The 24,651-nt window shown below is 36.1% G+C and overlaps 1 protein-coding gene and 1 long non-coding RNA gene across 2 annotated transcripts in view; one reads left to right on the forward strand and one right to left on the reverse strand.

The window, feature by feature from the left end:
• adgrl3.1 (adhesion G protein-coupled receptor L3.1) overlaps positions 1-24,651 on the forward strand; it is a 217,182-nt gene that overhangs the window by 101,276 nt on the left and 91,255 nt on the right. The window lies entirely within an intron of this gene.
• LOC130230763 (uncharacterized) lies at positions 3,260-7,766 on the reverse strand. The gene is made up of 3 exons (XR_008837979.1): positions 7,601-7,766; positions 6,157-6,256; positions 3,260-3,575 (listed from the first exon to the last, which is right to left on the reverse strand). It is a non-coding gene; the product is annotated as an uncharacterized LOC130230763 (long non-coding RNA).

Raw genomic sequence — 24,651 nt, forward strand, 5'->3', positions numbered from 1 at the left:
GCATGATTTTGAATCACTGACAGGTCCAGATATTTAGCATGCCAAATATCTGACAGGTGTCGGCGACTCATCAGCAATTCTCTCAGATCGCGTCTTTGATTGTTACTCACGTGAACGAGCACTAATTTGGCTGTGATTTCAGGTATTTGTTGGCGAATTTCTTAACCTGTTGGTGAGTCAAAAATCTGGGCTAAAATCATGCAGTCTGAATTCAGCATATGTTAAAGTTTTTTGCAAAAACAGCAGCATATAAACAAAAGCTCGAATCTTATGAGATGAATACGGTGATTTACAAAGTGATGGGGAAGAGATTGGAATAACTGTTAAGTCGGTTTCACACCACAAGTGTGAAACAGCGAAACTGTCGCCACTGCAGCTGCAAACATGCAAAAGCACTCATTCTGGAAGCATGTGTGCTTTATAACAACAGGGATTTCAGATATATGTGACCCAAGACCACAAAGCCCATCATAAGTGTACAATTTTGTATAATGAGATATGAAAGCTGAATAAATAATTATTAGAATAGGACAATATTTGTCAGAAATACGACTTTTTAAAAATCCAAATACTGAGAAAATTGCAATTTACATTGTCACAATTAAGTGCTTAGCAATGCACAATAATAACCAGAAATGGGGTTTTGATATATTTACAGTAGGGCATTAACAAAATATCCTCATGGAACCTGAGCTTTAGTTAATATTCTAATGAAAGAAATAAGACAGAGATATTTAATTATTTAATTCTAAAAATAAAAATAATGTGATATTATAGTATCAACCTCCATAATCATCCACGTGTCATTCATTGCTGCATATACTTTCATTCAAGTAAAAGAATGATAATTAAAAAAATAAAAATGAGAATTAAAAATATTAAATGGGCAGAACTTTTTTTAATATTTTTGTTTTTGACATGCTCCAAATCTTGTTAAAGCACAGTACGCTTCTTCTGTGTGGTTTTAACACCCTTTTGTGTGAAATCCTTTTTCTTTTTTTTCCATTAAAACTGTGCTTTTAATTGTGCTCGAGGAGCAGCAAGAAATAGACTCACTTCATAAACAACATTAATTCAAATCTTCATGGTAAATTACTAATTAGCAATAGCACGTTACTATTCCTACCAAAAGTAGCCCTCGTTATACTTGTGTGTATGTCAAGCAACATGCAGTAAAGTCTTACAATTTACTAGACTCTACTTTTCACCACAGTGGTAACCCTACAAAAAGTCAGCATTACAAAAATCCCTGAAAATCATTAAGTAGCATAACATTAAGCGCATGTTTCCTACAGTAAGTACACAATAACAATTCATTTTCACTGGGGATGTATGTCTCTTTTTTTAAAAGCCAATGTTTTCACTCTCCTTTTGGCTAATAGCCAAATACTGTAACACTATATATATATTTGCTTTCTTGTGTGTTTTTCGGAAAGTGTTACTTTACAAGAGTCATGTTTGTGATTTTTTTTTTTTTTCCCCCTCCATAAGCAGCAGTCTCTAACCATGAATTAAAATTATCCTTGTGATTTTGACACCAATTAATTCCTAAACAGAGAACGTGTAGCACAGCAGCTCCTGATTGAATCAAATTTCTTATAGGGCAGACACAAAGACCCAGGGGGAGACTGCAATATTGTAAAGAGAAAGTATTATTAGAGCAGATCCTGAATTAATCTATATGATTATAGATTCTGACTAATAAATCAAATCAGACTCAGGATTTTATTACACAATAGCTTTTTTTTGGTGTAGTTTAATTTAATTTTACTAGTCTAGCTTACAGTGCCCCCATGTGAGTCTGTTGTGTTGCCGGACAAGGATTAGGGGAGGCTGTTAGTTTAGCAGAGGCAGCTATATAAGTGATAACTTAGTGAAAGATACTGTATAGTACATGGAGTTATTCTCTACCCAAGTTAAAGTCAAGAATCCAAAACAATGAATCTAAATCACTGTACAGGAAACAATTCATGTGCTCTAGCATTCTTAGTAGGCAGTTAAGTCACTGCAGGCTCATAGTCAATCGGCAAGGCACGTCAGCATAATTTTCCATACTGGTCTGATTTATGAACTACATTTGTAGAGATTTCTATTTCCTCATTGTTATCCACAGTGTTCAAAAATAGGTGGTCGGCTCCAGTGGTGTAGTGGTTAGTGCATCGACACATGCACTCCGGTGCTCACGGTGACCCAAGTTCAATTCCCGCCTAGTGGTCGTATGCCGATCCTTCCCCTCTCTCTGCTCCCCATGCTTTCCTGTCAATACTCTCTACATGTCCAATAAAGGTGAAAATCCTGAAAAAATAATTTAAAAAAAAGGTGTATTGAGAGGTTTCTGAAGAGACGGATTTAATGTTTTTTGCATATACACTGAAAAAAAAGATTCATTGGATTTACTTAATTTTTTTAAGGCAAGCTGTTGCAAATAATTCAATTGGGTTAAATTTAAGCAAACAATTTTAGTTGAATTTACTCAATTTATATGGGCTGGATTTAAACAATCAAATTAAGTTGGACTTACTCAATTTATATGTGTTAAGTTTAAACAATCAAATTAAGTTGGATTTACTCAATTTATATGTGTTGAGTTTAAACAATCAAATTAAGTTGGATTTACTCAGTTTTTTTAAGTTACCTTCATCCAATGAAATTTAGTTCACTACAATTTACATATGTTATTCCTACTTTCATGTATTTATTTTTAATGTCTAAAATGATCATTGAACTGCTTGCAAATACACTTTGAAATGACACGTGACCAAGTTTGTTTTGAATTCATTTTAATGACTTTTTAAGATGCAATTTCTAACAAAACATAAATCACTGCCTATAAGTGCTTTAGCAGCACAACATAAAACAAAAACAGTTTGTACATCACATTTAATTTAAACCAACACATAAAAGAAAACTCTATGAAGTCATAGAATGACTTGGTGTGTGTGTCATAAGAATTGCAGTTTGCTCCAATACACAAAATAATCAACTGATTAACTTAAAAAATTAACTTATTAACAGATTGAGCAACTATGGATTTGAATGAAATGAGCACGCTCTCGCTCTCTTACACACACACACACACACGCACGCACGCACACACACACAATTTGTAAAAAGTTTTAACTAAATACAAGTCTTAAGTTAACATTTAAAACAAGTTCCTACAGCAAAATAAACCTACACTACACAAAACCTATCCTACACTAAGTCGCAATTTGTATGTGATATACATATGGTTGTTGAGCATTTATCAACACTTCAAATTACAGTATCACACTGTTTTTCAGTATGAGAACCTTTGAGGAGAGCTTGTCAGAGTTCATTTGCATGAGTACTTTTTGGGCAAACTCGTAATAGTATTTGAGCTCTTTTGGGTAAGCCAAATCAAGCACATAAATTGCCCCCAACATCAGTGCACAGGCTTGTGCAACATATTTTATCTGTTCAAGAATCACTGTTCCATCAACAACGATGCCAATGTCGTCATAATCTCCAAAATCTCCTCCTTCCTTTTTGATGACACATATGGCCATGGCAATGTTTGTCAGGTCCTGCAAAAATTCTTCTTTTTGGTTGCCCTATATTTGAATAAAAAGAAACTATTATTAGACATTGTTTTTGAAACAAATTTTGTGAAAAGTCAGTAGAAATCAAATGTAAATAAAACCAAAACCTTAACGGCCCTCCCCACACACACATTTATACCTCTGGAATATTATAACAATCATTTATGATTGCATATTGGCAAACATCACACTGGGCAAACAAATATTTGTGCATAATCTGCAAGTACGACTTCTTCACAATTATTTACAGGGTTTATCCAGGTTTTATCAGGGTAAATTTAAGATCTTTTAATTATAATGTCAAGAAAGCATTATTGCATTATTAATCAAATAATATTAAACAAGGTTTAAGGCTTGAAAACCTTGATTTGGCCACTTGAATGTGGAAATAACTTCTGATCAGACCCATTGTATAGTAATATACCTGGTCATAATTGTTCACCTTAACCCTTCTGTATTGTTCAAATTTACTACCCTTTCCTTATGTTAGTTGCTGTTTTTTTTTGCCCTTTTGACTTCCATGATAACGTTTTTTGGATGCAAATCTATGACAGCATGTAATCATGCATTGTTGCAGGTTTTCTTCCCTGTTCAGTAGATGTTTATTTTGTCATTTTTACTGTTGATGATCAGTTGGCAGCATTAACCCTTTAGATAGGCCCGTGCAAAAAAGTTTCTGGCTTTTATATGAAGTTCTTTGGAGTATAACAGTAAATGATAGTGTGTGGGCATAAATACACTTACTATGTTTACTATATGTCTGAGAAAATTTAAATAAGCAACTCTCAAAACAATGTGTGCAAAGTCTCTCTCTCACACAAACACACAATACTCTGTATAACTATACAAAATCCACAAACTTTTTGCAAAGTTTTGCTCTGCAACTGATGAATCAACTATAAAAAAATGACTAATTTTACGTCTTCCTAAAAAGAAAAACTATCAAAGATCAAAAATATTTAATATGCTATCATGACCTTGCAACTAAAGAACATTGTTATAACGGAAGTCAATGGGGCAAAATCAGCCACAAACATAACAAAAGAGTAATAAATTTGCCCAGAGTGTATTGTTGAGGTTTTTAAAAATTTCAAAAAGAAAGAAATCTGTGGCCAAATTAATATCTCCAACAGCACATAAGGCTTAAGAATAATAGTGCACAGGTAAAATAAACATTGGCGAATGAAATCTAAGTTTACATGATCTTTCTCTGACTCGAGTAACGCCATAATCTCTGTCCCATGCTCTCTTGTTTGCTCATTGTGGGCGTGCCCGCGGTTGGTTTGGGGACTGTAGAGAATGAAGGTGTGCTCAGAGTATAAACAGGTCTATACATTTATATAGCGCAATTATACACACAATTATATATAATTCAGTAGAAATATGTCACACCTTGATGCAAAATTTAAGACCTCTCAAATTTAAGACTTTTTATGACCTAAAATTTTAACTTAATACTTAAGACTTTTCAAAGACCCACAGGACCTCTGCAAATAATAAAAAAGTACAATGATAATAAATCAAATTTAATTGGACAAATTGATAAGACATGTATATTTATTTAATTAGTGTTTTTAAACATTTTTAATTAAACCAAAATAATATAAATATATTAAGTATATTTTAAATGTATAAGTATACAAATTTAAAACTTTAATTTATCCTTTAAAAAAAAGTCATGTTTCATTATTAGATTAAACATTTTTGAAAAGTTATTCAGCAATACATTTTTGATTGTTGATACGGCCCCCCAAAAAAATTAATTCAAGTTAAGTTGCTTTTAAACAGTAATTTTAATCTTAACATAAACATAAATTTTCTCTTTTTTTGGACAAAAGTGTTATACTTGTACTTTTGTGAATATTTGTTTGTAATTTAGAAATTATAATACTGTTTAAAAAGACTAATCGCACAAGTATAAGTCCACAGCTGCGCGCAAGGCAGGCGCCGTAGGTCACGCCAATCACTCAATGCAGAAGTAAAAAGCAGGCTTAAGGCCGGATGTGCACTGTGCAATTTTGAGCCAAATTCTGATTTGTGACTCTTCTTTGAATACAATGCACAGGAGGAACAAAGAGGTATATAACCTCTCTTTATCGGCAATCAGATAGTCGAATCATTTTATGGCAGGTTAGACATTTTGGTCGGCGCTCTTGAGAGAATCACGGAGTTGAATTAGAGCTGTTGACTGAGTTGACTGAGTACTGTGAAAACTAGGGATGCAATAATAACATTTACTTACACTTCACTTGTCACAAACCTGTTTGAGTTTCTTTGTTCTGATAAACACAACATAAGATAATTTGAAAAATGATAAAAACCGGCAACTATTGACTTCCATAATATGTTTTTCCTACAATGAATGTCAATGATTACTGGTTTCTAACATTCTTCAAAATATTTTCTCTTGTGTTGAACAGATAAAAAGAAACTCAAATGTTTGGAACCATTTCATAGTGAGTGAATAGTGAGTAAATTTCCCTTTTTGGGTGAATTATCCCTTTAAGGACTATTCAGATTTTTCAGAGCAACATATTCAGTTAAAAGACTGTTTACTGTAATGTGTAGTGATAAATATTTTGCAGTTACTTACCATAAACAATTGATGGAAAATTCCAACTGCAGTACTGGACAGCAAATGTATTTAAACCCCTGACCAAGGAACTCAGCAAAGGAAACTTGTTGTACAGTACCTCAAATGAAAGGAAATACATGATTATCATTTTAGGTTCAAAATTCAGCATAAGTAACAACATGACCAACTTCTTAATAAACATATTGTTTACTGATCAATTATGTTAGGCAACATTTAGATAAATTACTTACTGAACATATCGCAGAACATGTGATTAATATGATTAGTTAGGGATATTTTTATACCAACAACACTAATAAGGTTAGCAAGAACTTTTTCTTCAGTACAACATTAAATATTTAGCTGAATTTTCTTTAATGTTCTACTGAAGAAAGAAAGTCTCCCTGTGAGAGAGTAAACTAATGGGGAATTTTTGGGTGAACTACCCCTTTAAAGTCTGTTTTTTTTTAATCAGTGATTTTCACTGCCTGATTGATACGATATAAAGTGGGTCTCAGGCCAGACAAAGCACAGCATTAAATTCCATTCTTCAGCGCCATGTCTTAAAAATATGTAAATTTATTTTACCACAATATTTTCCATGGAGTTTTAGCACTCGTCTGCATGTGTTTTTACGTTTGGACAACTAAATGAATGGTTAAGCCTATTTAACGGATTCTACTTTAATTAAATTACATTATTGTTGATGTAAAAGGCACTTTATGAATCTAAAAAAAGTCACATTACCTTAACCTTTCGCTGGACGTTTATCGGTGGCTGATAAACACTTGCTGTGCATATAAGTTAGCCCATTAGGAGTATTATAACCCCAAGGACATAATTACAGCATCTCACTTGCGTCAAAAATTCAAAAACTGTAGAAATGGACGCCCTTTAAGTTACGTTAAAAGTTAATGTTAAGCCAGTATGGGCACACATTGGACAACCTCCTAAGACAACGTAGCACTGCCCTAACGCCAGACCAAATCGTTCTATAAACAAAATCATTATGATACTGTCCGTTCACAACTATCTAAAACGCATGTTTAATGTTACCCATAGTAAAAGCTACGGCAAATTCACAAAGGACTGAGCTAACGTTAGCAACGTAACGTTAACTTTTCTCGTTTGGAATGGCGGATCACGGACACAGTCGTCACATCAAAGAAAATGCTTATTCTCTTGAAAATAACCATTTACTTCATTAAAAACATTATATACCAAGTCTACATAAATATATTCTTGCTAAAACGAATCTTAAATATATTCTGCGACATAAAAGCGAGATTTGTCAAACCGTGTGTAACCTAACTTGAGAGCGCGCTCGACCGTTGGTCGGTCGCTGTGAAATTTAAAAACGACCAAAATAGACAGTCCGAACGAGACCATTTTATGCGTACATGTAATTAACAAAGTATTTTCTGTAATAAACAAGTCTGTTACAATATAAAATGTGACTTACTGTGCAAATGGATGTACAAAGATCCGGGTCTGGCGTCTTCCTTCAATCTGACTGGATTCTGAAGAGCAAAAACTCCTGTGGGCTTTGGCGCCGAGGCAAAGGGACATAACGCGCATGCGCACAAAACAAACATAATTTCTTCTAATAGACTTTAATTAATTAATTTAGATTGGTTCAAAACACATATAATTCACTTAAAACCAATTAAAAATATTTATTAAAATCAACAACTAAATTAAATTGTTTAAAATTAACAAAATTGAATTATGTTTAATTTAATAGAGGCCTAAATCATTTTTTTCAGTGTACAGTAAACATTGTATACTCATAAACACTGGTTTTGTTTGTGTAAACTTAGATTTAAACATCTTAATTGATCTGGAGTTTCCGAAAACCATCGTTAGCCAACTACGGTCACATGTTCCATAATTGCAAACCTAGTTCATTGATTTGGCGTTTCCCAAATTCTTCGTTTCACTGAACATTTGCAAACTGCGTCGCAAACTTGTATGCTTGCAACTTGCATGCTTGGAGCTTAGTTAAATAAACATAGTTCCTGGCTGTGTTCTATTCCCAGTTATACCCTCTATGCACTATTTGTTTAGAACATTCTAACATTTAAACTTGGAATGATTTTTTAAAAATATCATTAAAGTCATCTCTCTTAGGTGTAATTTGCTTTCAAAGTATTTTTACAGTTCAGTTTTAGCGATCTTCATGTTTACAATTTCGCTCCCTTCGCAGTGCACTTTGAAAACATTGATGTCATTTTGAACACAGCTGTGGCTCATAACGAAAGCTATAAGTGACTATTATTAAAAAGCGGAATTTAGGCTACGTCTCCAAAGCTTGTGATAACAAAAAACATAGCATAAGTTAATGCTTTTAATTTATAGTAGGTTATTTATTAAGTATCTGTTCTCTATATGGCACAAACCTGTTGGATAGAACATTTCTGCAGTGGTTTAAATGTGTAAAAGAAGATGTTTTAAAAAAAATAATAATAAATAAACAATATAATAATAATAATTGTAATAATAATAATAATAATGATAATAATAATCATCATCATCATCATTAATATTATTATTAAAGTAGGATTTTTTTTCGTTTTCTAATAAATAATCATTTTAATTTTTTATTTTTTAATAAATAGCCTCATTATTAATGTATTGATATGATTTATATATGATATTAGAATATGTGTTAGCTTTTGTAAGTGTTTTATGTTAATTTAGAATAGACTATGGAATATTCTCAATAATATTTGTAAAGGAAACATAGGCCCTCTATGTGCCGTTTACATATATTTCAGTTAATATGGAAAGCAAGTGCATGTTTTTTCCTAAACTAATATTGGATTTTACTTTAAATGCGGGTTTGTTTAAAACTATAATTTGCACAAAGAAATTATGGGGTTCTTCTCTAAAGAATTAGTTACTCCACCTCGTCTAGAGCATCATTATGGACGTTTTACGCTATAACTAGCGTGGTTCAAACGATGGATCTGCGACAGAGAAACTACGGGTTTTGGGAAACACTCGTCACTACATCGTTCATTTCCCAAACAATGCATAACACTATGATAGTTCAGCCGCAAGTTACGTCGTTGTTTGGGAAACAAACCCCTGACTGACATCAATTGGAAGGCGTGACGTTTGTGCAGTTTGAGCATGCCAAAAGAACAGATCCAGTTGGAAACTTCTGACATGCTATATAAACATGCACATCAATCCGATCACTTTACATAGTGTTAATGTAAAAGGGTTTGGATTTTAAATCAGAATTATTCATTTCCGATTGAAACTAAAGAAGTTAACGAATGACCTCGCGATCAATGTTTATTTGGGGGAAAAAAAAGCTAAATGAAATTTTAACAAGCAGCTTGATTCATATCTAATTGTTTAGATTGTTTCATGAATGTCTTCATTCTTAATGGAGGGACAGAAATCTCTCAGATTGTTCTGACGATGAACAAACGTTTTCAAGGTTTGTAATAAAGTAAGTGGGTGAGCAAATGATGACAGAATTGTAATTTTGGAATGAACAAACCGTTTATTCAAAGCAAATATTTATGAACATATCTTGTCAACAGTTCTTTGGTATGGCAAACATTACAATATTAGCGCCAGTGAAGAGTAGAGTGATTGTTTTATTTATTTAAAAAACATGTTGTGTACATTTTCCAATAATCAATGATAAGAAAAGCTCATCATATGGAAAAAGAGGGTTACAACTGGGCATTTATCCAGAGCAGCTGTGCAGTCAAGCGTATAATCAACAATTTAAAACAGCCAAGTCAGTGTCTGGATCACAGTGGCGCAGTGATGCTGTACGTTCCCTGTAAAGTATGTAGATTGCGATAGTCTGCTGCATCCTCCGCAACGGCGCAATCAGAAACCGCAGGACACATTAGAACAGATGTGTATTTGCAAAAATCCCAATTGATTTTTAAGATTACATTCATTTAAATTACATTTACAGTTTTTAAAATCACAAAAAAATGAGGTCAGCCTTATATAACAGTTCTTCAACAGTTGTTGAGGGGGTGTATTAAAGTAAAATGCGTCTTATTTCTGTTGTTTATCTAAACAAGAAGAGCCTGCAAATTGTTCATGTTCATTATTATTAACTGATTTTCATAGTTCCGGATCAGATAGTCAGATAGCCTTCATCTCTTATTATGCTCCTCACATACATAAATGGCCGTGTAAAGACACACACTGTGACATTAGATATACTCACTTTAAAGGTTGGTCAAAATTAAATTAGCCCTGCTCTGTTGAGCATGAGCTCACGCAGGAAATAAAAGACATGCACACACATGCATTTCACATGCAGCACTCACCATCACCCCCTTAAACACATATTGAAGTCTTTGCTGCAGAGGTGATAGCAGTTTAATCTGCTTTACTTTAAAGCGTGCTCTCTCACAGACTAACTCTCACTCTCATAGCTAGAATCTTCTTCCTCCAGGTTTGCTTGAAAGTCTGATGCTAATGTAATATGTTGGGATTGGCACCTCGGATGGTTTAAGTGGAATAGCCTCGGTGCTCCTTTAGTGGAGTGGAGACTTCTGTTCTTTGCGTTTATTAAATGAGAGAATGTCTTACATACAGTTAAAACTCTCTCCATTGCCAATTACAGCTCAGCACAGAGGGTGAAACTTTATTTAAACCGATCGACGGGAACAAGAACGCACCTGGATCTGCCAGCAGGGAGTTTAACACACAGATCAATCAGTAATGGAGTGATGTTCACACTCACACTTGTGTGTACACACTTCAGAGCTCAGATCATTCTCACAGTAACACACACACGCAGCACGCATACGCACGCAAGGCCAAAAAAAATCATTTTGTTATGCTTGGCAGTAGTGGGGGAATTGGAAGCATTTACAATATCTTAAATGTTTCTTATTGAACTATTAAGCACTTTTTTTTATAAGATGACATAAATATTTAATAGTTATTTTGAATATTATATTTTTGTTGTTGTTGTTTTTTCTAGAAAAATAGCACAGATCATTGAGTCACTCATCATACATGCACAAGCTGCTGTCTGTCTTACAGTGTTACTGCACCTGCTACATAAACACGAGGACACGTCATGCTTGCTGCCAGGCTCATTGGAAAAACAGGCTTATTCCAACAGTTTTACAATACTCCAAAGATGTACTGTACATAGAGTCATTTGCAATTTTCAGCTGTCAACACTGGAGGCAGTAAAACACACAACAACGAAGCAAAAACATTATTATTCTGCTTCTTCTTCTACTACTTCTCCAAAGTAAATCGCATTTTTGAGGGTCTAAACTTGCGTGAAACTTTGCACACACACCAGAAGTGGTGAACTTTTACATCTGATATGGATTTTAGAACTCTGTGTGGTAAATTGGCTTGATAGCATCCCTATACACTTTCATCAAAACACCCCTTGAGCTGCGTTCACATTCTGTACAGGTACAAAAATACCTGCAAAAAAGTCTCTAGAAGTGAAATCTGAAACCCATCATGAAGTTGGTTATTTTACTTTCCTTTGCGAAAACAGCAGTTTTTGCCATTTTCAGGTATACATTTGAGCAATCTCCTCCTACAGATCTAATCAGATCAACACCAGATGTATGCAGTGCAATCTAAAGACTTCTGCGATGTTAATTGCGAACTGACAAATATCCCTGTTTCGCCATGAAAGAGGATGTGGTTATAACTCAGGCATACAACATACCTTCTGCCTCAAAATTCATGTTTGAAAAGAATCCCTATATTGACACCTATATGTCAATATTCAGTTACACCCTTAGCGCCACCTGCTGGCCTCATGCAATGACATGTTGTACACTAGTAACATAAACACAAAATTTCCAATCTTTCTCCAAATTTCACATTTGATAAGGATCCTGACCTGTAGGCAATTGTACAGTTAACATTGTAGTGCCACTTACAGTAATGACTAGAGAAAATGTCTTGATTTACACTAACACAAAAATACATTCTTTAATCTGTCGCATAAACTGTATGTTTAAAAAGAAATCCTGTACATACCAATACTCAATTACATTCATAGCACCACCTGCTGGGAGAAGGAAGTTTATATAAATGAATTTGAAATGTTCCTCCTTTTCTTACCTAATGCTACCACTGTTCACTGCAGTCTATAACCACGATGACGTACTGGACCAGGTCCAATACGTAGTAGACATTGTTCCACGCACTAAGGTAACACCCATGCTACTGTGACAGTTGGGTTTAGGGTAGGGGGAGGTGTAGGCGATCGTCCATTACATAGTAGAGCTGGTCCAATACGTCATCAAGCTGCAGGCTGCAGTAAGGACTGTCTCGTCCACTGTTCTTTGTCAATTTAAGGCCATCAGGCAGTGATGAACCTGGGTGTAAGGGCCCATCAATGCTGCTTGCAGCTATAATTCAAATTATGATTAAAGGGAAGATGATCGATACATAAAGACTCATTTCCACACAGCTTCTTGCACAATACAAAATAATCCCCTCATTCTTGGATTCTGATGTTTCATTGACCAATTTGCTATAAAACAATGAAATATAATTGGTCATAAGATTCTCATAAAACATTATTTTTTCAAATTCAGTTTGTGGAGGTCTAGCTAGTGAGTAGTTTTGCTTGACATTAGTATAGCTGCAAATTTGTAAGTATTAAAAAAAAATTGGAATTCCAACTTTTTCATTAAGATCTTTAAAGTATGTCAGTGTATCTCCTTTAAATAAGTCCCCAATACCTTTTAATGCCCACTGTTTAAAGCCAAAATCATGACATATAAATTTAACATTAATATATGAAGTCTTGTTTTGAAGTGTAGCCTAAATAATTATTTCTCCATGGTCATTTTACTACAAATACACATTATTCTATTTACAGTATGTCAAGCACTAAAACTTTTTTATTCTGTAGAAATTGTGGGCAAAAAAAGTAATTATCCTTAATCCTTGTCCGGGTCTTTTGAATATTGGACAGTGGGGAGACATTGTAAATTCATACAATAACACAAAATTTTAACATTAATATATGAAGTCTTGTTTTGAAGTGTAGCCTAAATAATTATTTCTCCATGGTCATTTTACTACAAATACTCATTATTCTATTTATGTTAAGCTCTAAAACTTTTTTATTCTGTAGAAATTGTGGGCAAAAAAAGTAATTATCCTTAATCCTTGTCCGGGTCGTTTGAATATTGGACAGTGGGGGGCCTCAAAATCAAAAGAATTAAGAACCATTGCTTTGGGCTTTATAGATAAACCTTTGAGTTAAATCTTCCACTGAGGCTAAAATAATAAAAAAGTGGATTTGATATGAATAGCTCACAACATGTACATCACTGAGGGTCAGATTGTGCTAGTGATCATTCTTAGTAGTTTCAGTAGTCAGTAAATCATTATTTTTAGTCTGATCTTTTCATTTGATCAGTCGAATCGCATCTCTGTGCCTAAAGACTCATTCTGGAATTGAATTGAATCGTCAGAATGGTTCTTACAGATTGTTTGTTGAACCAAAACCTGTCTCATTTAGACATGTAGGAGTCGTAATGAGTCAGGTTAACAACTCCCTGACTCATTGAACTGAGAAGTTAGCAGTGTTTTGAGCATCTGAGTAATGCGGCAACATGTAAATTCATACTGGAATTGTGAAAATGTCATGAATAAAATAATTGAAACATGGCTGAGACTTGATGGTAAAAAGATGTTATCAGCACACATTTACTGTAAAAGAGTTGGTTTAGAAAATAGCATTTTGTTAATACTTTCTCTAAGATCTAAATCTTGTTTTGCATGAGCTTAATCACGACTGCAACAAAGAAGCATACAGAATTGGAGCATACAGAATTGCAGTATTAACTCTGTTAATAAAAAAAGGCATAAGGTAAAACTGTAACAGCGTGTGCTTACATATGGCTTTGTTAAATCATTTGTGCATGTAGTATACTGTACTGTTTAAATAACTCTTTTTAAGCATCTACAGTATGTGGGAGTTATGTTATGTTTGTTTTATTAACATGCCTCTTTTAAGTGTTAATATTTGACCTTGCTTGCACATACACTTACATATGTGAACATGCATGCACACACACACATACATGTCTACACAGACTGCTGACCTAGAGCATCTCACCATGTAGATGTGAGGGGATAAGAGTGCGGATTACAGTGGTAACCTCACCAAGGGGACTTACATTGCTATTACCATACTGCTGATAACAGGAGGAAGAAGAGAGCAGCCTGGGCTTACATTTTGCTCTCTTTCTTTGTGCTTTGTGTTTTGCATCTTTATGACTACTCTCCACCATACAATATTGTCATGATAAAATATTATTGTGATTTAACATATATTGCGATGCATTGCTATGTATCACCCTTTTCCAACTTTAAGTTGTATCCCCATAGGAAATGTTGCACTGGAAAAAATTCTAGGTTGATGTAACCCAATGTTAAGTTGAATGTGGTCAAACCCAACCATGGGACAAATCCAAGCGTTGGGTTTAATGTAATTGAAAAAATTACTGTTAGGTTTATCTATAGTTTTGTTAGGACAAAACAGAGTTTATTAGCATGTGGCACCGTTTGTTTTAACTAACAGAATCATCTCTCATTTTGTCTTACTTCGATTTCATTCCTGCAAATTGAGATCGTCAAGCATACCAACACTTTAATGAATGCTTGTCATAAATATTGTACCGTATGCACCGTTCACAATACCACCATCTTTCAAGAGTTCACACTTAGATAATGCTTGATGATATTAGCAGATTTGGCATGCTGTCTCGTGAGAGAACCCTGAGCTCGGAGATAGATGAGCCCTAGGCTCCCGGCTGGTCAGTGAGCATTTAGAGGGATATGAGATCAGGTAGTTCTAGAGCGCTCCCCCCAAATCGCTTGCGATATTCTATGATTAATAAAGACAACTCTATAGGAATAGACCACCAACCACACTATTGCATACTCACTTAGAAAAGCTCAGTATTTAGGTGCTTGTGACTGTTACTATTATTTAATTCACTTGTGTCGCATGTTTTTAGACCGTGGGAATACCCGAGGTAAACCCACGTGAACACGGGGAGAACATGTAAACTCCGCACAGAAATGCAGACTGACTTAGTTAGGACTTGAACTAGCGACCTACTTGCTGTGACCTACTAGCCACCGAGCCGCTATGTCACCCGATCCTGGAATTGAGAAGGAGGGATAAGAGGTTAATGGGTTGATTCGTTCCAAAACAAAGATAGGGAGTAAAGTTAGGCTGGATATTTATGTTAAATTTGGAATAATCCGATTGGCCAGTTACTGATTTACAATAGGGACCAGCTGCGGTCAATCATATCACGTGCTCCTCTCAAAATTAGTTTTGTGAAACACTTATTTTTCAAATAAGACACATTACCATCATCTGCTCTAGTGGAGTGTTGGGGTGGGCGATATGACCTAAAATTAATATCACGGTATTTTTCATCTTTTGAACGGTGACGGCATAATATCATGGTATTACTTTCAATAGCAAAATAATATACATCTCAAGGAAGAACGGACAAAAGAAAGTCTCACTTCTATCACTCTTTAAAAGTTTTGGTTTGGGTCATTGTAAATGCTCAGTCTCGTTATGAGCTGATCTTCATTTCTCTTTGTTGGTGGAATAAAGCAGGCGAGTCAGCCGCACCAATTTATGAGCAGACAGAGCAGGATGCTCGCGATGACCACCAGCGCAATTCCGCTCTTTGTTATGAGCTGTAGTTTCAGTGTAAACTTAGTAAAGGTGAGTTTCTTTGGCGATGATGTGTACAGTGTTAGATTTTATATTTAGTGGACATTTGTGCTGAACACGCGGTGAATGCAACGCATCGAGATTCGGGTACCTTCTCCGAAAACACTCGATTGATCTCAGCTGGCGGATCAACATTTACCTCATGTCATGATCGCTGTCATCTGCGCCATTATTATTATTATAACTTTAGGTGAGGTTTGCAAAACTGTGCATTTTTCACTCTTCAGCCGTTTGCATTTCCTGCAGTAACAAAAGCTCCCTGTTATCTGACAGCGGGAAGCGTTGAGTGACTGACAGCTAATATGAACCAATACAGCAGCAGGGTAGAGCGATTCAGCAAGTTTTTAGAGAAAATCAAATCAGATTGCACTACAACCATTATATTCAGACACACAAATGCTCCCAAATATATTATGAGGGCGCATAGATTAAATTTCGGGCGCTCATGCGACCAAAATGGTTGCAATTTCGAGCCCTGTAGTATAAGGACAGGCATTCAGACCACAACTGAACGTTTGAAGAAAATTGAATGCCTTATTATTTAGAATTAGCTATTATTGATGTAAATGCAGCCGTTCAAGGCGCATAATTGATTTATTACGGTATTGACGGTATTAGAAAATCCATGTCGTGGCGCAATGTCACACCGGTGATGACTATGACACCGGTGTACCGCCCACCCCTAGTGGAGTGTGAAGAAATAGATTTTATTATTTAACCAAATAGTGTAATCAATTTTGGCAATATATTGATATCCATGTATTGATATAGTATTATATCCCCAGAAAAGATTGTGATATTATGTGATATAATTGTGTTTCTTGATCCGTAATGACTATGATAATCTTTGTTTTACACTTTGTTCTTTTGGGTCTTGTTTCTCTCTGTTAAACTATGGATCCAAAAAATGTTTGGACACTGAAGTTGCACCTAAAAAATGTGAATGTCACAGCAGTATTTACAAAATATCAAACAAAGTGGCATTTGCATACAAATGATTCCAGACCTTTTAACAGAGCTAAAGTCACTGAGCCGATTACTTTTAACCAATTGATGTCAGTGACACAAGCTGTGTTTGGAAATGTTAGCAACCAGAATACATCAAAATGTTTTAATGGACAATATTTTGTATTAATTTTATACAGTTCATTTATTGTTTTATTGTTAAGGATGTCACATGATCCTTTAGAAATAATTTTGATGTGTGTTTCCTGAAAGAAGCTAGGGCGGCAGATATCACCTTTACAAACATTTTAACAAGTTTCACAAAATCACAGTTTTAATGTGTGACTATAACTACATCCACATGTATACTTCAACAAATCATGCTCTTTAGCTAAATAAACAAGCTAACGTGGTACATTCTGCTGTGTATTCTAATTATATACCTATATATGCACACATTTAAAGCATGACAGCAGCGAGCGACATTTTGAGTCAGTAAACACAAGTATGCATAAGACATCCTGGAGAGTGACAAAAAAGAAACAAAAACAACAAGTATTTCTCAGTTGCCATGTTGATTAGAGTAGCATATTTGAGAAATGACATTGTGGAGAAAGCTCCTCAATGAGCTGCATGCAAACAGTAGTAAAATGTATCACTGTTACATACTGTACTGTATTTTAACAGGATATAAAAAAAATTATTATGGGTCTGTGTAATGTTTTTTTGAACAACAATTTTTATTTTAAACATTGTCATACAAATTGACAAAGGTTTAATTATTCAGTTTAGCAAAAAATAATAATACAGAAACAAAAATATAGCAAGAATGAAATAGATTCAAAATAACTTAATACACTTTGAAAGAAAACAAAAAAATAAATAAATAACAATACTAATATTAAATCACAGGGTAATAACATATTTGTCTAATATATATACTTTCAATGTCTGTCAGTTCAAGAAAAGAGTCTCCATCTAAATTCTCCAAAAGTCATAGAATATTTTCCAAATAGACCAAAATAAATGAATTTTGTTTTTCCAAAAAATCTTTTCTAAGGTAAGGCAAGAGGTCATCCACTTTATCCACTGAGATACACCAGGACTGTCTTCTTTTTTCCAAGAACATACAATTACATGTTTAGCTTCCAGCAATCATAAAGGTTTGTGTTATTTAATCTCATTCTCAAATCAAATAATTACATTACAACCCTAACACCTGTGCATGACATCATTATTGATAGTCCTGTATTTTTACTGTGGTTTTGGGAAAGAACCATGACTAGGTAGTGAAATTGTGCAAGAGCTAGAGCTGGATGATAAATCAAAACAAAACTGAAAGCATGATTTAGCAAAAGCACATCTTGTCATAGAAGCTTGTCAATCTGTAGGGTATAGCACAGAAACTGCAAATATGCCGCTATGAAGAGACCCATGAAATTAAACAGAGGATTTAACTGCTTTTATTGATTTAACATGACTAATAATTGCACAACTGTGAGGAATCTCACAGAAGGATTTATTTCAGGCACTTGACTGAAGTTATGAAGGGGGGTTTGGATTAATTGCCAAGAAGCTGTAAATCCAAACCGTAAATCACCAAGAAGCGACTAGGGGTGTAACAATACATGCACAATTTGTTATGCATCTCAATGCTGAACTCACAATACGTCATTATCTAGATATTGAAAAAGTTTAATATTACTATTATTATTTCTCAAAGATATGGTTAAAAAAACAATAATTAAATTATAATATGTAGGCCTACTTGTTGGTTTAAATACAAAATTTTATCATAACTAGTCCCAGGATATCACTAGTCTCTTATTGAATTACACAGGTATATCTAGTATCTTACAGCAGCGCTTCCCAACACAAAGGTCCTGGCCCACAATGGGGCCTCTGTGGGGGATGGCATCATATTTTTACAATTTTTAGTAGTGGACAATTAGGAGAATGATCATGTTGCCTTAGTTTATTTTATCCTGTGGCTGACCAAACAAAAGGACAAATTTGCAATTCGTCCTCCACACAAAAAACACTGATTTGCCTTCAGCAGCTAATAGTAATGACCCAAGCACACTGAACCCAGGTGACAAAGCTCCAAACATTTCAGGTAACAGTGCTAGCAACACTGGAAACATGAAATGTTCAACTATGACAGCCCTTAAAACCAAATAGGGCCAGACTGACCCTTGAGGATGATATGCGTCTTGCCCTGTCAAAGATCTCTCTATGTATTGACCAAATTATTATTCACTGCCAGCCACAGTTCTTACAGTGATTGATAAAGCATAACAAATAACTTGCAAGTAATAAATTTTAATAGCCTATATTATTTTTCCCCTTATACACCAGTGTGAATACTGGTGTTTTTGGTATTGAATTTCAAATAGGCCCAATTTAAAGGTTGAAGGCTTACGTTTTTCAGTTACGAATGGCCTACTGATGTTTTGCTTTTATATTTTACATTAGGCTATTATTTGTGCGTAAACATATCTAGATATAGTAATAAGCATACAGTTTGTTTGAAAACAACATTATTTTAGTAATAAGCATACAGTTTGTTTGAAAACAACATTATTTTGTCATCCTTACTGCAAACTTATGAGTGAAAATATCATTAAATGTGCAGGGGGCCCCTACAATATTTTCTTAGGCAAAAAAAGGTTGGGAACCACTGTCTTACAGGACATAACAACCTCTTCTATAGTCTTTACTCTAGTTCACAGTCTGTAGAGGTTTGTAAGCAATAACTTTGTTGAAAAGGATTTTCCAGAGATTTTCTGTCAGGTTTAGATCAGGACTCTGGGCTGGCCATTTTCAGCTTCAAAGAGCTGCTTTACCTGTTTTACCTTTGAAATTGGGCCTTGCGTAAAAATTGCTGTCTGATTGACTGGCTAAATAAATTGTCCATTTGGCCTGTCTGGAGTTCAGACTGCATGATTTTCAAAGTAGTCCTGTCACGGATGTTTTCACATTGCATAACTATCTGCGGTAGCGTTCTGTCGATGCTGTGTTTACATTGTAGGATGGAGCGACGACACTGCATGACTTTAAAATAGGAAGAATCGCTGGCAACTTTGTCCAAACTACATCTCATCTCTACATCTCTGACTTTTGAAGAGAATTCGCAATTTCTCTTCAATGCTGCTCTCTCATTGGCTGTAGGTTATCGCCGATGTTATTTTCAGTCAAAACTCATTTCACACAACATGATTTGAATCGCTGACAGGTCCAGATATTTAGCATGCCAAATATCTCACAGGTGTCGGCAACTCATTGGCGATTCTCTTAGATTGCATCTTTAGTTCACACTGTGTGATTGTTACTCGCGTGAACGAGTGAATCAAGTGAACCGATTTGCCTGTGATTTCAGTCATTTGTCTGCAGTTTCTCAAAACCTGTCGCAAGTCAAAATATGGGCTAAAATCATGCAGTCTGAACAATACAGTCTGAGCATTACAGTTTCTTCACAACTAGCTGTTGGGGAGTTTCAATCACTTTAAGTCAGGCAAACCTGGAAAATTAGGTTGCTAGTTAAATAGTGTTAAGGTGTTGTAGGTGATCTGCCAAAATACTAACCAGTTAGTATAATCTTTGAGACACAGACCCTCCCATTCCATCCAAAGCCACAGCTCCTGATATCACGAACATGCTCATTAAAGATGAAGAAGACTAGATCATGTAATTCACCAATTGACAACTTTATAGTACTTTATAATACTACAATACTATTATATCTAGCACATTTTCAGTTGTTTATCAAGCAAAAGAAAAGGTGGTTTGCCATCTCCAGGTTGGAGGAAAGTCCTTACCCCAGGTGAAGGAGTTATCTTTGGGTTTTGTTTACGAGTAAGGGAAGGATGGAACATGAGATTGGCAGGCGGATTGGTGCAGTGGTAGCAGTCATGTGGTCAATGTACCGGTCCATTGTGGTAAAGAAGGAGCTGAGTCGAAAGGCAAAGCTCTCAATTTACCGGTCAATCTACATTCCTACTCTCATCTATAGTCATGAGCTTTGTATCATGACCAAAAGGACAAGATCTCAGATACAAGTGGCCGAAGTGAGTTTTATTCGCAGGGTGGCAGGGCAGCAGGGCGCACCCTTTTGAATAGTCACTGCTTCTCCACATCGAGAGAAGTCAGCTGATGTGGCTCGGGCATCTGCTTCCTAGGGAGGTGTTCCAGGCATGTCCTACCAGGAGGAGGACTTGGGGAAGACCCAGGACACACTGGAGGGACTATGTCTCCCCCCGGAGGAGCTTGAGGAAGTGTCTAAGGAGAGGGAAGTCTGGGGTTCTCTCCTAAGACTGCTGCCCCCACGACCTGGCCCCGGAAAAGCAGTAGAAAATGAATGAATGAATCAAGCAAATCTTGTCATAATCTGCAATATTTCATGCAGGCAAGGATCACAGGTTTCACTCTCTCATGCACTTTGTCCTAAAGTGACTACTGTATGCTTAGTGGTTGTTGTAAAAGGTCCCCTATGAAACCGCCAGAAGATTTCAGTGGCTGAACAACACTTCTGTGCATGTAACCCATTTGTAACAACAAAATCTACAAAAGCTTTGCGTGACTAAAACTCCAATAACTTTAAGGTTTCTAAGAATGTTCTCTAATTATATAATGTTTTAAAATACATGTAACTTATAAAATATGCTTAAAATGGATTGTTTTACTCTTGTGAGGATAACTTCATATAGGATTAAGCTGTGATCTTGAAATTTTGGATTTTTTTGTATTTTATATAACATTATAAACATTATATATAGAAGTAACATTAAATGGGAGACATTTAAATGTTTGAAAGATGAAGCTTGACCCAATTTTTTCTTTGAGCCCTATATTACTTGGTTAGATTATTTTTGGCTGCTAAGGCTAAGACATTCATACATTTTTAAGAGTGACTTAAGTGGCACTGCTATAGATGCATTTGAACTTTCGTTTATGTGTCTATAAAAGCTGCATGTTCATTAAATCCATCGGCAGTTTCCAGCAAGGTTGCCATGACGCTGTCTTCTGATTGGTCCTGATCAGCAAGGTGACATTGTTTCTCATCTCAGTGCGGGCTGAGGCATATTTAACAGGACTTTATGCATTAAGCAGCCCCTGGAAGATGTGGTGTTCCGGTCACACCTGGAAATATGACCAAACATCAAATGACCCAATTTCATACAGTGGTTTTCCAGAAGGCCGGTCGTCCAAAATAGATGTCCGATTATAAATTGCCTTCTCTTTCATGTCAGTCTACAGGAAGAGATGGGCTTAACAGACCAAGCTAGAAGCCCACTCCGAAGTCGTACTACCTTTAAAAGTGCTTCGAGTAATAGAGGATAAATGACCTTTAACCTCTAGGAGTGAGTCAGGCATCTTTCCATCGACGATGCGAATAGAAGACTTCCTTTGATCAGCCGCCAATCAAAGCGCCCTTTCCGTTGGAAAACACACGCGTTGCCCTCTATCTGTTCCCCCATTGTGTCTGAGTGGGCTGAATCACAGAGATGACAATCTGGAGACACGGAGGGCACGGCAGACAGGCGGACATCGGCCAGAAAGGAGCGATGGAGAGATTTGGAAGGTGGATGAAAGGGCTGGTTTGTCATTTAATGGCTTCTGTGCGAAAGAGAAGGGAGGCTGTGTGTGTGTGTGCGAGCGATTAGTCACTCTAGAACGCTCTGCTGCTTTCAGAGTCTTGCCTCAGTAGCTCCTCACACAGACAGATACAGAAATAGAAACAGGAAGTGCTTTCATTTCACTCAGCGGCCCTTTAAAATCACAGTCAGATTTGCCGCACAGAGGGAGGTGGGGGAGAGATGGAGAGAGAGAAAAGAGGGCAGGAACAGTGATGAGAGGAGATGTGAGGGGATATTTGGATCAGTGCATCTCTATAATAAGCCAGAGCTGTCTGGTGGGATATAGTCTAAGAAAGAGGAACTATCTTTCATTCGGAACTGCTAACGAGGGCTCACGCTGCCTTATGATTTGCACACTTTTGTTAGTGTGTATTTTCGGGTATAATTTATGCACCGGCAAGTACATCACCTACTGAAGGCATTAGGCCAGGGTCAGTAAGACAAATCCGGAATCAGTTACTGTGACGGGGTTCTCTGACCCCTTTCCCCTTTCTGAAATTAGTGGTGATATTGCAGGGAATATTTCCTGCAGCTCACAGTGCATGTTCACTCGTATTAACTTTTATATTATTTCATTCATTTGTTTCTTTTCAGCTTAGTCCCTTTGTTATTCTGGGGTCGCCATAGTGAAATAAACCGCTAACTTATCCAGCATATGTTTTATGCAGCGCATGCCCTTCCAGCCGCAACCCATCAGTGGGAAACACCCATACACTCTCATTCACACACATACACTATGGCCAATTTTGCTTACCCAGTTCACCTCCGGGAAACCGGAGCAAACCCACGCGAACACAGGGAGAACATGCAAACTTCACACTGAAATGCCAGCTGACCCTGCCGAGGCTCGAACCAGTGACCTTCTTGCTGTGAGGCGATGTTGCTACCCGCTGCGTCACCGCATTGCCCCATATTATTTCATGTGAATGTTAATTGTTAGGGGTGTCAAAATTAATTGTTTCTTCGGTGCACCACGATGCAGACGCGGACAATTCGGTATCGGTTCAGTAATAATCATAACCGGTTATTATGTACTGACATCATTTACCTCATATGCGCTCTGTCGCGAGGGAGGCGAGCGTGGGTATTTACAACACTATAGGCGCCAACTACTTAAAAATTTCACTCTGTGTGTGTTTTCTGGAAAGTCTTTCACTGGCACTTATAGCAGAAGCCCCTATTTCTCTGCGATTGAGGGAATGAAAGTACTCCATTTCTCTCTCTCTCTCTCTCTCTCTCTCTCTCTCTCTCTCTCTCTCTCTCACTGTGGCCCATTTCACCTGCTGGCGTAACTTTTCTTCCCCTCTCTTTTCCTCTCGGCTGTATGCATTCCGCGGCTGTACCTGTGCATTGTCGCGGGACCCGACCAGATTTCATGCGGCGCGGGAATTTCCGAATAAAGTGCGGTCGGTGGATTGGTCGGTAACTCTGGTGTAATTTTAACAGGAGTGGGCGGTCTCACAATATTGCGAAAATTTTATATTTTAAAAATATTAAATTTCAACCTAATAAAAAAATTATGGTTTCAACAACAAATATAAAGCTGAACAATTGTCTTATTGTATTTTTATTATTATGAAATAAATAAATGCAGTTGAGAAATGTTTCAGAAACTTTCAGGTTTCACCAACTTTTCAATAGTAGTGTGTGGGGCTGCACAATATATCATTTCAGCATCAATATCGCAATGTATGCATCCTGAATAGTCACATCGCATAGATATGCAATCCGCTTGTTAAGTGTGATGTCATGCGAATCGGCTTCCGGGTGCAAGCGCTCTATCAAACTGTATCGGGAGACTCATCAAATGGTAATAATAAGCATTTACAATGCGATGTAATACTTTCGAAAATCACAATGGCAGTAAATACAGTATATATCCATGCCTAATATCAGATGGCCAGAAAGTGATAAATATTTTATAAATTGTTCAAATTTTGGTATTTGTGATGCAGCAGGTCCAAAGACTGTTGTGTACACGATGATTTTATATGAAATTCACTTTAATGTGTGATAGGACTAAAAAGTGGCCATAAACGAATATTTTCTCAATTCAAATGACTAGCGGCTTGGACCCGGAAAAAGTATTCCATACGTCACCGATACGTCACGACTTAACAAGCTGATAGGGATGCACTAATATGGAATTTTTGCCTGATATCGATAACCAATAACTGATTTTTT

This window comes from Danio aesculapii, chromosome 1 (assembly GCF_903798145.1).
Source record: "Danio aesculapii chromosome 1, fDanAes4.1, whole genome shotgun sequence".
Taxonomy (NCBI): domain Eukaryota; kingdom Metazoa; phylum Chordata; class Actinopteri; order Cypriniformes; family Danionidae; genus Danio; species Danio aesculapii.